This window comes from Chiloscyllium plagiosum, unplaced genomic scaffold (genome assembly GCF_037043375.1).
Source record: "Chiloscyllium plagiosum isolate Xiang-an unplaced genomic scaffold, Cpla_swu_hap1 HiC_scaffold_7, whole genome shotgun sequence".
In the NCBI taxonomy this organism is placed as follows: domain Eukaryota; kingdom Metazoa; phylum Chordata; class Chondrichthyes; order Orectolobiformes; family Hemiscylliidae; genus Chiloscyllium; species Chiloscyllium plagiosum.
Window position 1 is genome coordinate 43,382,088 of NW_028270145.1, and position 17,061 is coordinate 43,399,148.

The following is a 17,061-nucleotide window of genomic DNA, read 5'->3' on the forward strand; positions in this document are numbered from 1 at the left end:
GCAGAAATGCAGTGGACACAGTTAAGGATCCTGACAACTACAATAGGGAATGCAGTATGCATGCATGTGTGTGCATGCACATCAGGCAAAAAAGATGACAACTCAGAAACGTAGGTGTGACAGGTAGCATCATCAAAACAGATTCGACGGGAATAGAGTAACTGGGAAAATCAAATGGAGTCCTTACAGGCCCTGACAATGTTGATGTTTATTCTGCAACACTAACTATTTACAAAGTTACTCGGGAAACCGGCACAATATGTTGCAATCCGTAATCTTTGACTTGATTATTTGATTGCCCAGCAATAATAAAAGACATCTGCGGTTGGATTCAAGCGATAATCTCTTTTTGTTTTATTTCTGTGTCCATGTTTATAATATGCAGATGGTCTGGCATGATTTGACATGAACAGCTTGTTTGCGTTTGGGGAGTAGTTTATTTCTGACTGGATTGAATGTATAGTTCAGGGATCTCTGTCAGTTGTGTTCATGCCTCCCAGTGGTAAATCTTCAACTGTTGCAGCTGGTCATCTTGCTGGATCTGAATTACTTGGCTTTGGGCAAAATGTATGAGAACAATATCATGACCTCTGCAACTGACTGGTTTGGATTGTAAAAATACATTGAACTATACATGTTAGATTGATGATAGAGGTATCGCAACAACATGATAAGCTTCAAATGGTCTACTCTTAGGATTCATATTAGCATTTATGATGGATAATGCTAATGCATGGGATGTCAGACCTATCATAAACAATTAGCCTATCTTGTGCAAACTCTGCCAATTTCCTGAATATATCTCATCTAAGAAGAATAAAAGATGGTATTTGCATTGGTATCAATGTTGATTTTGGCATGTCTTTTGGATATATCACTTGGCTGGAAGTAAGTGTTCCAGCATTGGGTTGGACTTTCGTTTTCTTGGGCGATTACATGAACACGTGGGAAATCTGATGTTCTTTTGCAGAACAAAGCACACATATGTCATGAAATGCTGAACATTGTCTTGATGGGCGAGACAAGGCACTTTTGCACATGATTTGGACGTTGATGGTTGAAATAGCTGTTCCACAGTCAAGAACTTGCAGATGTTGGTTATCTGCGGCAATTGCTTTTAATTTGTATCCTTCTGGCAGACTATCAATGGTATACGTTCTAGGCTTGTCAAAGACGACCTCTTGGAAGGAATTGATGGGTTTAGATGCAAAGAATTGATCCAAAACTGGTCACCAATTTTGAGTTCAAAGAACTCACATTTTGAATAGTTCCACTGAAAGCTGGCTATTGCCAATAAGAAAAGAACTGAAACGTGTATGTACTGAAATTGATTCTAACTAAGTTGTCCATCTAAAACCTGAAAATTTGTCAAGATCTAGGAGGCTTTTGTCAGAAATACTGGAAGATTTTATTCTTCTCACGCTGGGCCCCAAAGGATTAAGATGATATTTGACTGACTGTCAGTTGGCAGTTGATCCATAAAGTAAGATTGATACTTTCTTTAAACAACTGAAGTTCTGCAAGAATGTCAAAGGTGTGCCAATCATTGTTATCCATTTGTTTTCAATATTTTTATTATGCTCTTCAAATGAAAGTTGTAAAGTAGTAATTTTTCTGTTTCTTTTATTACTGCTGGTAGCTTTAATTCTTTTTTTCTTTTCTTCTGTTGTAGATTTAAAGGTTGACTCTTCTTTCTTTTACTGTGGCTTTAAAGTAGCTGTGTTCTTACCTTTTACTTGTTCAACCTTTAAAATGTGCAAGTGTATAGCAGCCTTTTTTTTGGCCCATAGGTGACCTTCTTGGTAATAAAAGGAGTGGTGACCTCACAGGTCTTTTAAAAACAAAATTCCAACCCGTTCAGAAAAAAGAAGTTACATAATCAACTAATGTCTGGACTCAGGCAAGATCATGTTAACATAGGAAATGTTTTAAGTGTTTTTATATGTACTTTGTTCGAGGAGCATTTCCTTAGATTGGAGCTGTCCTTCAGCATATTTTATGGACATCTTTGAATTTCACCAGCTATCACACCTCATGTTTGTCTTTCTTTGAGCGAGGTCAATTGCTCAGTGCCTACGTTTGTAGCCTTTTGGTTTCTATTGCTATTTCTAGCACTGTACAGTTGCTGTAATTCTAACTTCAGATCTGAACTTGGTGAGATCACTGGGTAATTATTAGATAAAAGACTATGCAACTACCTATTGTGATGTCACTTTTTCAAGCTTTAGTGTCTGCTTACTGCCACAAACTAGCTGTCATGACCATCTTTCACTGCCACCATGTTGCAATTCATGTTTTTTTTTAAATGTTAGCCCATGTAGTATACATTATAAGCAGTTCTTAAGGACAGATGTCTTTTAAGTTTATTTACAAAGTAAACTATTTACAAATCTGCATTATCACAAAATTGTGCACACAGTCCAGGTTCTGTATTTACTGATATGAATGTACAGTGTAAAAAGTACCCACCTCACTTTCCATTGTTGTGTTATAGAGAGGGAGTAGTGTATTCCATCAGCAATACAAATGTATTTACACTCTATTCTATATTACTGCCTATTACACAATGACTGAAAGGGAGGTAGGTACCTTTTACACTGGAGTATTGCATATTGTACTGTCATCTACCGGTCTTAAAGCACAGGCCTGTCTGATCTGGAACCTATGCCACATCATAACAGTCAAATTAGCAGTGGGACTCATTGGGTTTATTATTTGAAATCATATTGCTAAAGTTGTTACAGTGAAATTAAGGAGGGAAAAGTTGAACATGAACCATCTCTTGGTATTTGCTTGAAAGTTCTGCCATTGTGGAATTCTGCAAATGACTTTGTTTGCCTGATTATCTGCTTGCTCAGAGAACCATCTGACAGGAACCTCATCTCCTTTCCTCACCAAGGCTTCAAGACCATTTATATGCTGACAAGTGGATTGGACTGGGGTGTTTAAAGGTGCTTTTCTGCATAAATCTTTCCACACCACTGCATGATGCATTCCTTGGCAACGTTGCTGGACCCATCCTTCATGACAATGGGGTCAAATAGAATCCCAGCATGTAGTGGCACATGGTGTTTGTATGCTCCAAGGGTAATGGTGATCTTGAGTAAGTCTCTCTCCCCTATAATGTAGCAGTTTGAAAACTCACATGGACATGACGTACAATCTCCAGAGCACCATCCTGCCTGAAGGTGGATATGGTGAAGCGCTGTGCTACACAAGGTGGCATTGAGCACCTCTATTGACTATGTTCTTCTCCAGATTTTCCTAGGACTTGCCATTTCTTTTATTCTGCAGCCATTGCAGATTAATGGGTCTGTTTATCAGGATCATCTAAGAGCAGCACATATCAGAAAATTGATGAGACAAGAGCTTGCATTTGCAAAGGAACTCATTCAGTACGCCTCCATTAATATCAATGGAAGGGAAATTTAATTTTCCTTCATTAATTTAATGAAACTCAAATAGATAGGTGACTTAAATGACCTTGTATTTTAATAGTCAACAACTTGGTAAATCTCATCTGATACCTCTGATCATGTGACCATTGAGGTATTAAATAATACAAAATTATACTATTCATATTAACCAAATATGTTAAACTTTAGTGCCTCAACCTGCCCAAACTGGAACATGCTGAGAGATGGACTGTTTAATTGAGTTGGTGGAATTTTTATTTATTCCTTCAGGGGATGAGAACTTTGTTGGCCACGCTACCATTTATTGCCCATCCTATCAACATTGCTCTGGGAAGTCACATGTAGGCCAGACCAGGTTAAAATGGCAATTTGCTTTCCTAAAGGACATCAATGAACGAGATGGCCTTTATTGACAATCGGCATTGATTCATGGTCATCGTTTGTCTCTTAATTCCAGATAATTATTGAATTAAAATTCCACCATCTATCACGACAGGATTTGAACCTGGGTCCTCACAACATTACCTGAGTGGGCGGGACTGTGGCACAGTGGTTAGCACTGCTGCCTCACAGCGCCAGAGACCCGGGTTCAATTTCTGCCTCAAGCGACTGACTGTTTGGAGTTTGCACATTCTCCCTGTGTCTGCGTGGGTTTCTTCCAGGTGCTCCGGTTTCCTCCCACAGTCCAAAAATGTGCAGGTTAGGTGATTTGGCCATGCTAAATTGCCCATAGTGTTAGGTGAAGGGGTGAAATGTAGGGGAATGGGTCTGGGTGGGTTGCTCTTCAGCGGGTCGGTGTGGACTTGTTGGGCCGAAGGGCCTGTTTCGACACTACGTAATCTAATCTAAGAGTGTCTGTATGTAAGTCCACTGATAATACCATGCGGCTGTTGCCTCCACTTAGGAGAGCCCAATTAATTCTCATGACCTTTCTCCACCATCCCTATCATTCTTAACTTTAAGTTGAGACAAGAACTGTTGAAGTCCACTTTACTGCCCTGGGATAACTACACCCTTACGTCATTTATTAAAAGGTCATTCCATCCCACCATTGCTGGTGAGCGCCAAAACTAGACATGCCTTAGCAGTCTGCCTGTGAGCTCAGGATGGGTGGGTACTTCCTGATCAAGCACCTTGTGTTGCATGGAAGTCCCTACCTGTGAGGAGGGCCACTCCACTGGGAGTCCCATTCCCCCACCAGACCAAACAACAAAGCACCCGTGATTTGCCAAGACCTGCATGTTTGACATACCCTGGGGCTGCATCTTTTACCTTATCAGCATTGCTTCAAATTCTGAATCCACTGCAATTCCTAGCAGTGGCCACCACTCCCATGGCACTGGAGTGACTGTTGGAGTTGCCAGCCTACTGACAGTGAATTACTGGTCTTTAAATTGTGGGATCTCAGGACAGCAGGAAGCAGGTGCTGAGTCTGTCCGATTTCTATTGAACCTAGTCAAGGGTTACTGGAAATTGTGGCAATAGAGTTGACATTGGCTTTCCCCATCAATTAATGCACACATGAACAAACTCTGAGTTGAGTTCAATGTTTCTCAGAACAGCTACCACTTTTGATGACCCAGTCAAGGAGTTTTCTCTTGCCTGAAAGAGGCCAGTTTGATGGAAATCATCAGAAATAGGGCTTTTGTTCTCAGAAAAGTTCAGAAGTGTCCATTGTTAGACCAAGATGATGTATGCCAACTTGGTCATTATTATGATGTGCAGTAGCCTTTAATATAATGTGTTTGTTCTGAGGTAACAGAACTTGTCGTCTTTAGAATCTCAGGAATTATATGAGATGTGCTTTCTTCTATTTCAAACTAATTGATGGCTGGCCTTTGTGTGGTGAGCAGGAATTTTCATTATCCATGTCCAATTGTCAAAATAGGAAACATCCATAACTCTCTCATCCTAAAGCATTAATGAAGTGTCGAAAAAATACTGTGCTACATTTCCACTTTTCTGTGCAACGTTCTCATCCTGCCATGATCTCCAATCATTTCCTTGTTACAGGGCTCACAATGTACAATTAATGAATTTCCAACAAGAACAATGTGGCTGGTGCAACAGCTAAGAACCAGATTAAAAAGAAGCCATCATGTGACTATTACTATTGCCCTGAGGTCCATCAACTCTGTTTCTGCTGATTTTAGGGTTAAGAGTTTCAGGAAACCGGGTCAGATGGTTGAGCACCATCACACTGTTGTTTATACATGGCAGGACCTTGAAAGAGCAATTTGATAAAAGAGTCCAATATGCTTCACTAACTGACTGCTCTGCAGTATCTATTAAAGCATTGATTATTTGACTTCATCATCTTTGAAAATTTTTGCCCCACCTTAAAGCTTTCTTTCCTTTTCCTTGAACGGATTGTCATCTCCCAAGACCATCCCACATTTCCCAGAAATCCATGTTAAAATCCCTCCAAGTCATAATACGAAAACAACTTTAACCAAAAGCCTTAACTGACAGCCTACTGTCCCATTTCATCCTTCTCAACTTGTATGTATTCTTTGACATGGTTGACTACAGGATCCTCCTCCAATACCTACCTATCATTATACAGTTTGTTACAATCTCTTACCTGGTTTCATTCTTGTCTATCTGATCAGATCCAGAGAAAATTTGTAATTGCTTCTCTTGCTGCTCTTGCACTATTAACCTTGCACATCTCAGAGATCCAAGGGAGGGCCCCTCCTACTCCTCACCTACATGTTGGCCTTCAGTGACATCACCCAAACATATAGTTCGTTTCCACATGCTAACTGCTCATGCCCAGCTCAACCCCATCACCACTTTCTCCACTTCTTCACCATTGCTGTTATCAGACTGCTTTTCTGGCATTCAATATTAAATGAGTAGAAATTTAATGTGATGAAACATTGGGCAGGCTGAAGCCATTGTTTTCAGTCCCTGTTTCAATTGTTTCCTAGCTACTGACTTCATCCCTCTCCTTAGTAACTGCCAAAGGCTGATTCAGACGGTACACAATTTTTATTTATTTGACCCGGAAATGAGCTTCTGCTCACAGGTCTAAAGTGTCACCTTCCCTTTCCATGGCTTTACATGACACGACTTCATTCATGCCTTTGTTCCCTCTAATTTTAACTCATCCTATAGACTCCTGCTGGGCTCTTACATTCTATACTTCATAAACCTGAGGTCATCCAAAATTCTGCTGTCCATGTCTTAACTTCCAATAAATCCCATTTACTTACCGCCACTGATTCTTCACCCACTTTGACTTTCAGTTAAGTATGGTGGAATCTTAAAATTCTAACCTTAAATATCTTCAGGGGCTCAGCTACTTTTTGTCTCTAATCTTCTCCAGCCATGCTACAGACCAGGTTACCTGCGTTCGTCTAATTCTGGGCTTAAGCTTCAACAATTTTAATTGTTCAACCATAACAGGCCAAACCTTCAGCTATCTCAGCGCAACATTTGAGAGCCCCTTCCCTACACCACTCCATCTCCCTCTAACTCAGTTTTAAACATAACCCTTTTTAAACATGACCGTTTGGTCAAGCATTTGACCAACTACCCTAATATCACCTTAAGTGATTTGGCGTGAACTTTTGTTTTATAACATTCCAGTGAAGCACTTTGACACATTTCAATAGTTTAAAAATGCAATGTAAAACAAGCTGTTATTTTTGGTGGCATTTAATGATTTTTTTCTATATTTTACTATAATTTATATCATTTAATATCTCGTCCCTCAATCACCTTTAAATACATCTTTCTTTAAAATTTCTTTATAATGTGATTTCTTTAAAATGTTAAGAGTAAGCAATAAATGTTAGCATTTTACACTATTTTACTTGCAACCTCCTAAGTTGCAGGCTTCAATTAATAAGAAGCTCATTATATTTATGAAATTTATCCTTCTGCTATAAGCACAAGGAAAATCCATTGAGAGAACAAGAGAATGATAGGTGCAAACTGAGTATTTCATACGTCAACATTCTCTCTTCTGTCTTCAATGTATCCCTCACTCAATTGATCAAGCTTCCTCCAAAAGAAACTCATTTTCTCTTTTTATAATTTCCACAACTTGACCTGTCAATAAACTTTTACCTTTCTGAGAAGTTCAAGGTCATCCATATCTTGACTTCAGTTCCTATGTTTCCAGAAGCATTTGAGCATTTCCCTCTCACACTTGTAGGCAAAACCTATAAGCAAAGCTGAATACCTCATTATCCTTCTCTGATTTCTCATGTCCAATCTGTTTTTTGATCATACAATTTCCCACCACCCACTTTTTAATCAATACTATTGCACACAATGTACATTTGTATACTGTTGATCTACTGCTACTCTCACTGATTCTCATTTAATTGAAATTAAAAACTTCGAGCACAGTCATCTGCAGTCATTCATTTGGTCCCTTAGTCTTTATATTATGAAACAATTACTTCCTTCAGTCTTTGCCTGTGATAGCCTCTGATGTAGAATTCACTTATTTTGGGGTTTATTGTTATCTTTTTACAAAATTGTGGTGTTGTGCACTACTGCCATTCTTAGTTTCTACATGACAAAGTTGAAAACAGGGAATGATTGTTTATGTCAATTCACTACATTATTACAAAGTCTGTGTTACAATTCAATTAAAGATCATTAACATTTAAAGTGAAAGTCAAAAGTTTAGGCCAGGAAATTATAGGGAAGTAGTGCTGACCCCTGAAGAAATATTATTGGCACACCAACAGGCCAACAAGGACAAGACAAAAGTGAGGACTGCAGATGCTGGAAACCAGAGTTTAGATACAAGCCTATCCTGCAGTCATTAATGGCAGGGATTGTCTGGTTTCAAGCAGTGTTGGATTATCAGCACGGGGCGGGAGTGGAGCACAATTTTAAAATCAGGGTCTTCCTTTTAGCACAGTAATGAGAATTGATCTCCCCTAAAGGAAGTCTGTGTGACTTGAAAATTCTCTGCCTCAAAAAGGTGGCTAAGGCAAAGTAATTGAATACCTCTAAGCCAGAGGTAGATTCTAGTCTGGCAACTGAATCCAAAACTAGTGGGAACAGATGGGAAAGTGGCGTTTGGAACACAGGCAGATTAGCCATGATTTTGTTGAATGGTTGAAGAAAGGAAGTGGGATGGACATGTGTCCTACTTTAACATAAACTACACCCCTCTCAAAAACACACCTAGTGTGTGGCATGCAAAACCAGTCCCTAGTTCGAAACAACAAACTAACCCCAAGATTTTACATCTCTAAACATAACAAATGTTATTGTATACAATCTGAATTTGATTTGGTTTGTAATTCAAAGTTTGTGAGAAGATTTGTAGCTCGGGTGCTCGTTGTTGTGGTTCTGTTCACCGAGCTGGGAATTTGTGTTGCAGACATTTCGTCCCCTGTCTAAGAGACATCCTCAGTGCTTGGGAGCCTCCTGTGAAGCGCTTCTGTGATCTTTCTTCTGGCATTTATAGTGGTTTGTCTCTGCCGCTTCCAGTTGTCAGTTCCAGCTGTCCATTACAGTGGTGGGTATATTGGCTCCAGGGTGATGTGCATATTGATTGAATCTGTGGATGAGTGCCATGCCTCTAGGAATTCCCTGGCTGTTCTCGGTTTGGCTTGTTCTATAATAGTAGTGTTGTCCCAGTCGAACTCATGTTGCTTGTCATCTGCGTGTGTGGTTACTAAGAATAGCTGGCCGTGTCGTTTCATGGCTAGTTGGTGTTCATGGATGCGGATCGTTAGCTGTCTTCCTGTTTGTCCTATGTAGTGTTTTGTGCAGTCCTTGCATGGGATTTTGTACACTATATTAGTTTTGCTCATGCTGGGTATTGGGTCCTTCGTTCAGATGAGTTGTTATCTGGGAGTGGCTGTTGGTTTGTGTGCTGTTATGAGTCCTAGTGGTCGCAGTAGTCTGGCTGTCAGTTCGGAAATGCTCTTGATGTATGGTAGTGTGGCTAGTCCTTTCGATTGCGGCATGTCCTCGTTCCGTTGTCTTTCCCTTAGGCATCTGTTGATGAAATTGCGCGGGTATCCGTTTTTGGCGAATACATTGTATAGGTGTTCTTCTTCCTCTTTTTGCAGTTCTGGTGTACTGGAGTGTGTTGTGGCCCTTTTTATGCATTATGTTTATAATGTATGTTATGCATTCAATTTTACTTACTTCCCCCAAGAGCTCTCTTGTACTTTATGATATCTTTGTTATTTAATATTGTCAGGATCACTCAAAAGTATGATCACTAAGATTTTCTGCTAACTTCAATCTTTCAGCTTCTTTTTCCTCAGGAGATCCAGACTAAGATTAAGTAATACTGAGATTCCAAACAGTGAATGAAGAAGTTAGTCTTTTCTGTGCTTATGGTGCAGGTGTATGAAATGTCATTGACATTGGCTATTCTCTCGCAGTCGGCTGCGAATTGCATACACCAGAACAAGTTGTTACCAACTTCCCAGCAACACCCCCATAAATTGACACTGCAGAACCTCACTAAGTTCCATATACCCCTATGGTCAGATAGTGTTCACTGAGACATCCATGAACAGACATTTAGGTTAAAGCTTGCTCATTTTACTTTCCTTTTATAATCGGATTAGAGAAATAGAGTTTAGAAAACTTCAAAGTTTAACTATTCGTTCAAACTAGTTTAGCTCTCACTCCCAAAACAAAAATGTTCCTCTGACTATTCTTGCTGCAAACATCAACGAAGAAATGTCTTCAGTAATTGCACTAAATAAGCCCATCTACTGTCTTATGATTTTTCCTTTCCAGCTGTTAAAACTTTAGGCAATGTTGACTTAAAGGTCAAGTATAATAAACACCAATCTTTGTTAATTTTGTTTTTTTCAGGGCTGCCTTTACCAGTTTCTCAGCAATAGAGGTATACACCATGAAAATAGACCATTCATTCTAACTTGTCCCATGCTGACCAGGCATCCTAAACTGATCTAGTCCCATTTGCCAGCACTTGGCCCATATTCCTCTGAACCCTTCCTATGCATTTACCCATCCAGATGCCTTTTGAAAGGTTGTAATTGCAACCGCCTCCACCATCTCCTCTGACAACTTGTTCCACACACACACACCGCCCTCTGTGAAAAGAAATGCTCCTCAGGTGCCTTTTAAATCTTTTCCCTATCTCCTTTAACCTATGCCCTCCAGTTTTGGACTCACCTACTCTGGGAAAAAGACCTTCTCTATTTATCTTATCCATGCCCCTCATGATTTTATAAACCTCTATAGGGTCACCCCTTAGCCTCTAACACTTCAGGGAATAAAGCCCCAGCCTAGTCAGCCTCTCTCCATCACTCAAACCCTCCAACACTGGCAATCTCCTTGTAAATCTTTTCTGAACCCTTTCAAGTTTAACAACACCTTTCCTATAGCAGTGACACCAGAATTGAATGTGATATTTAAACAGTGGACTCAGTTCAGCTGAGTTCTGTACAGCTACAACAGGATATATACTCAATGCACTGACCAATAAAGGCAAGTGTGCCAAACACCTCCTCCATCACTCTGTCTACCTGCAACTCCACTCTCAGGGAACTGTGCTCCAGCACCCGCAGGTCTTTGTTCAGCAATGTTCCCCAGTACCCTACCATTAATTGCATAAGTCCGCCCTGGTTTGCCTTACCAAAATGCAGCACCTCACATTTGTCTAAATTAAACTCGATCTGTCGCTACTTGGCCCATATGATCAAAATCTCATTGTACTCTGAGATAATCTTCTTTGCTGTCCACCTCACCACCAATTTTGCAAACTTACTAACTGTACCTCCTATGTTCACATCCAAATCATTTATATAAATAATGAAAAGCAGTGGACCAACACTAATCTTTGCAGCACACCACTAGCCACAGGCCTCCAGTCTAAAAAACAACCTTCCACCATTACCCTGTGTCTCCTAAGTTCAACCAAAATGGTATCCAATTGCTAGTTTCCCTTGGATTCCAAGTGATCCAACCCTGCTCAGACTTGTCAGATGTCTTGCTGAAGTCCATGTAGACAATGCCTTCTGCTCTGCCTCCATCAATCCTCTTTGTCACCGCTTCAAAAAACTCAATCAATTCATGAGACACAATTTCCCACACACAAAGCCATGTTGACTGTCCCTAATTAGTCCTTGCCTTTCCAAATGCACATAAATCCTATCCCTCAGGATTCCCTCCAACAATTTACCCACGATTGACATCAGGCCCCTTGGCTTTTCCTTACCACCTTTCTTAAATAGTGGCACGTTAGCCAACCTCTAGTCTTCTGGCACCTCCCTCATGCTGTTGATGATTCAAATATCTGAGCAAGGTGCCAAGCAATCAATGCCCTAGCTTCCCACAAAATTCTGGGATATACCTGATCAGATCTCAGGTATTTATCCACCTTTATACATTTTAAGATCTCCAGCACCTCCTCTTCTGTTATATGGATACTTTTCAAGACATTGAGAATTATTTCCTCAAAATATTTATTTAGTATCTCATCCAGGTCTTGTGGCTGTCAATACCTGATATATGCCTCCTCCTTTTTCTTGACCAGAGCATCAATTTTTCTCATCATCCAGCATTCCTCACAACTTGGCCTTTGCACAAACAGGAACATAGTCTCTGATCTCTTGTTATCTAATAACTGAAAGCCTCCTACTTTCCAACCATCCTTTTACCTGCGGATAGTCTCTCCCAATCAACTTTTGAAAGTTACTGCCTACTGCCATCAAAATTGGCCTTCCTCCAATTTAGAACTTCAACTTTTAGATTCAGTCTATCTTTTTCCAAAACTATTTTAAAACTAATAGAATTATGATCACATGCCCCAAAGTGCTCTTCCACTGACACCTCAGTCACTTGCTCTGCCTTATATCCCAAGAGAAGGTCGAGTTTTGCTCCATCTCTAATCAGTACATCCACTTAAATTTCTCTTCAATCCCAGTCTCTGTTCAGAAAGTTAAAAGCCCGTACCATTACAACCCAGTTGTTCTTACAGATATTGGAGATCTCCTTACATATTTGCTTCTCAATTTCCCACTGACTATTGGAAGGTCTATAGTACAATCCCTATACGGTGATCATCCCTTTCCCATTTCTCAGTTCCACCCATATAATGTCACTGGACATACTCCTAGCAGTCCCTCCCTAACATTATCTCTAACCAAAAACACCATCACCCTCTTCTCTTGCCTTTCTTTCTACCCTTCCTGTAGCATCTATATCCTGGAACATTAAGCTGCCCCTCTCTGAACCACATTTCTGTAATAGCTATGACACCCCAGTCCCATGTTTCTTACCATGCCCTAAATTCATCTGTCTTACCTGTCAGGCTCCTTGCATTAAAATAAATACAAACTAATTTATCAGTCTTACCTTGTTCTCTGCCATGCTCTTGCCTGCCTTGACTATTTGACTTGTTCCTCTTACTCACTGCACCAGCCTTAGTCATCTCACTATGTCTTTAGTACCCCCCACCCCCTCACTAGTTTTAAGCCTCCTGGGTTGCACCAGCAAATCTCCCCACCAGGATTTTAGTCCCCTTCCAATTCAGATGAAACCCATTCTGCTTAAACAGGTCACCGAAAGAGATTCCAATGGTCCAAAAATGTGAATTCTTCCCCCTTACACCAGCTCCTCAGCCACATATTCATCTGCCCTATCCTCCTATTCCTATCTCACTGGCATATGGTGCTGGAAGTAATTCAGATATTACTAACTTCGGGAACCTACTTTTTAATCTACAGCCTAATTTCTTATCTCTCTCTGCAGAAGCTCATCTCTTTCTCTACCTATGTCGGGGTACCAATGTTTACAATGTCCTTCTGCTGGTCATCCTCCCTTTTCAATATATTCTGCACCCACTCAGAGACATCCTTGATCTTAGCACCAGGGAGGCAAAGCACCATTCTAATGTCTCACTGTTGGCTGCAAAAAGTCTATCTGTCCCCCTGACTAGACAGTGCTCTATCACAACTGATCGCTTAGAATCTGACATTCCACTCTTTACAGTAGAGCCAGTCAGGATACCAGAAACCTGGTTGTCAGTGCTATATTCCCCTGAGAGGCCATCATCTCTGACATTATGTAAAACAGCATATTTGTTTCAGATGGGTATAGCCACAGGTGACTCCTGTACTATTTTCCTATCTGTCCAACCTTTCCTAGTGGTAACCCATCCACCTGACTATATCTGCAGTGTTTCCAGTTTCCTGAAATTGCCATAATCTCAACCAATTCCTGTAAATTTCTCATTGCCTCTAACTGCTGCTCCAACCAATCCATACGATAAGATAGGATTCACAACCAAATACACTTCCTGCAAACATAGACTCCAGGAACATTGAAATGATCCCAGATCTCCCACATCCAAACAGGAACAGCACATCACTCAACTACACAAGATATTTTATACAGTTCAGACTTGAGTTTCTAAAACTACAAGGTATATTATGAAACAGAAGAACCATAAATAGAAAGACAGACAGTCTTACCATATATCTGAAAATATATTGACCATCTGAAAATTTGCATATCCATGAAAAATTGTCACCATATTATTTTGACAGTAAGTGCTTCAATGAAACCTAGTCATGTATTACATGAAAGTACTTTGGCTGTGCTAAAGTCCAAATAGATGCATAAATTTGCACTTATTGAGAGAACTATTTGTTTCATTTCTGAGAATTCTAATTATTAATGGGTCTCTGGATATACAGGAATGACTTCAAGTTCCATTCAGAATTTTAACCAGGAGATGTGGTTTGTGAAAATCAGTTTTATTTCTGTGGATTGATAAATTACTGGTAAAATACTACAATTATGTTTATGCTGAAGAACAACTGAGGTTATTTCAATGACTTTTACTTTCGAACAACATCATAAATGATATCCAGAATAAACAGATTTGAAATGAGCTTGTAAAACCAGATTGAACAACGTAGAATTTTGTTTTTAAGTCAAAATACAAGTTTGAACTCTGTGGATAACTTTTACATTACATGTTAACAGATGGATGAGTTTAAAAGGTGTTATTTCATTTATATTTGCTCAGTGTATTTTCATCTGTGCATTTTACTGTTAATATTTAGAGAACATTTGGTACAGAGTCCTCAGTGAAGGAAGGTAATTACTTTGTACTTTAAACAGATTGAAATATTGAGAATAAAGTTAAAATTAAAGACAATATTCTTGTGCTTCCACTGCCACAATCCTAATTCATTCAAATACTTTAAAAAGAACTGTGGAACAATAAGTGCAGATGTTTGTTTAACACAGTGTGCAAATTATTAGTGATTGCAAAACAAAACCAATTCTCATGTGCACTCATATGCCCCATGCAATTACTGTAAATGTAAGAACTGATATAAATTTTCAAGAAGTCTATGCTTCCTGTTACCGTTTCAGTTTGAGACAATTGATAACACAGGCATTTCACTTGTACTTTGACATGGGAGACATGCAAACTCAGGAAATGCCATATATAACTCACTCATAAAATGAACAATACACAAAATGAAAATCAGTATAGAGTCATAGAGATGTACAGCATGGAAACAGACCCTTCAGTCCAACCTGTCCATGCCGATCAGATATCCCAACCCAATCTAGTCCCACCTGCCAGCACCCAGCCCATATCCCTCCAAACCCTTCGTATTTATATACCCATCCAAATGTCTCTTAAATGTTGCAACTATACCAGCCTCCACTACTTCCTCTGGCAGCTCATTCCATACACGTACCACTCTCTGCGTGAAAAAGTTGCCCCTTAGGTCTCTTTTATATCTTTCCCCTCTCACCCTAAACCTATACCCTCTAGTTCTGGAGTCCCCCACCCTAGGGAAAAGACTTTGCCTATTTATCCATCCATGCCCCTCAATTTTGTAAACCTCTATAAGGTCACCCCTCAACCTCTGACGCTCCAGGGAAAACAGCCCTAGTCTGTTCAGCCTCTCCCTATAGCTCAAATCTTCCAACCTTGGCAATACCTTTGTAAGTCTTTTCTGAACCTTTTCAAGTTTCACAACATCTTTCTGATAGGCAACTTGTGACATTGTTATTTTATATTTTGGCTCAGGAATTGAATTGCTTTGAACTAAATTAGATAAACTTCTGATAGTCCAATAATATAAATCACTTGTGTAATAAAAGACTGATGTAGTTTGTTTTTTAGTCAAGATTTATTGATAAGAGGATCTGCTTTGTCAATATTCAAAATTTACCTAAAAGTTCCCAATGTTCAGTTCCTTTATGTCCATAGCAGTTATGTGATAAATGAAATCACAGTATTAAAAGCTTTGTTTGAAGTTTTTTTGAAAAAAAATTATGTACATAAGGAAGCAAATGGCCACTTTCAACCTCATCTATAGTTTAGATGGTTCAGATTTACATGTTTGTTTTAGATTTTGTATCAAAATTTGTTGTTCATAAAATATAGCCAGCTGTAATTCCTAAAGAAAAAGCAGAAAGGTAAATCTAAACTCATGCAAAAAATATTTTAGCAACTAACTTGAATACTATTCTGGAATACATGTCGAAAATTTTACACAAGTCAGGAAGACTCAATAACATTGAAAGTAATAATTGCCAAGTTATAGGTACTGAAACACCATATTATACTATGTTCTGTCCACCAGGGAAATGCTGTCCAATATACCACCTGAAATGCGAAGAAAATATTCCGATATTATGGACAACTTTATGTGAAATGACCAGCTTATTACTGACGAAATTGCCCTTTAACTGGGTGAGCAATTTCTCTCTGACTTTTTATCTATAATATTCCTATTCCTCACTAAATAGAAATAGGTCTTATACTTTAATAACTGGACAATCTTCTTGTCTTCAATGCAAAATATCACCAAACTAGATGTCAGTAATGTTTTGAAATAGATCTTTAGGGTACTGCAGAAATCTTTCTGAAAAGCTTGTCACTACTTTTGAATGCCTTTACACAAACTGTTTAAAATAAGTCATTTACAGTGCAAACATATTGACTGCAAATTGCCATGTTACCTGATAGAGGTCTATAAAATTATAAAAGGCATAGATAGGATAGATAGTCAGAGGCTTTTTCCCAGGGTTGGAGTTTCAATTACAAGAGACCACAGGTTCAGTGTGAAAGGAGGAAAGGTTAAGGGAGATGTGCAAGGGAAGTTTTTCAGACGGAGAGTGGTAGAAGCCTGGGATGCACTGCTAGAAGAGGTGTTGGAAACAGGCAGGTTGGCAAGATTTCAGAGGCATCTGGATGGTTACATGAATAGGGAGGGATAGAGGGATATGGACCGAAAGTTTGGTTTTACCCTAACTAAATGATTTGAAGATTGGCACAGGCTTGGAATGCCAAAGGGCCGGTTCCTTAGTTATACTTCTCTTTGTTCTTTGTTCTACTTTCTCCCTCTGCTCAGTCTGTATATATTTGGAAAGAAGATACAGCCTGGCATTTTCACAAGAGCAGGAATTGCAATAATCTTATATGTGTCTGGAGTACAGATTCAGTATTTATTACTGTCACAACAAATCTAAAACAAACAAAGTATAATTGACCAGCTTCAGTAGTTTGTCCAAAAAATAAGATCTGATTGACAAATAAACGTTATGCAGGATCTTTCAAAAACAAAGTAGCAGTTTTTTGTGATCATAATGGTCATTCTGAGCAGGTTGATCACTTTGCCATATTTACATAAGTCATACCTATAAC

General features: G+C 39.3%; 1 protein-coding gene and 1 long non-coding RNA gene across 3 annotated transcripts in view; one reads left to right on the plus strand and one right to left on the minus strand.

Annotated features, from left to right (window-relative positions):
* Nucleotides 1-17,061, minus strand: part of znf804a (zinc finger protein 804A) — a 367,025-nt gene that overhangs the window by 251,011 nt on the left and 98,953 nt on the right. The window lies entirely within an intron of this gene.
* Nucleotides 14,052-17,061, plus strand: part of LOC122551485 (uncharacterized) — a 42,048-nt gene continuing 39,038 nt past the window's right edge. For both annotated transcript variants that reach the window (XR_006312112.2, XR_006312111.2), the window contains exons 1-2: nucleotides 14,052-14,123; nucleotides 15,998-16,107. This is a non-coding gene — a long non-coding RNA (uncharacterized LOC122551485). The remainder of the gene's footprint in view (nucleotides 14,124-15,997; nucleotides 16,108-17,061) is intronic.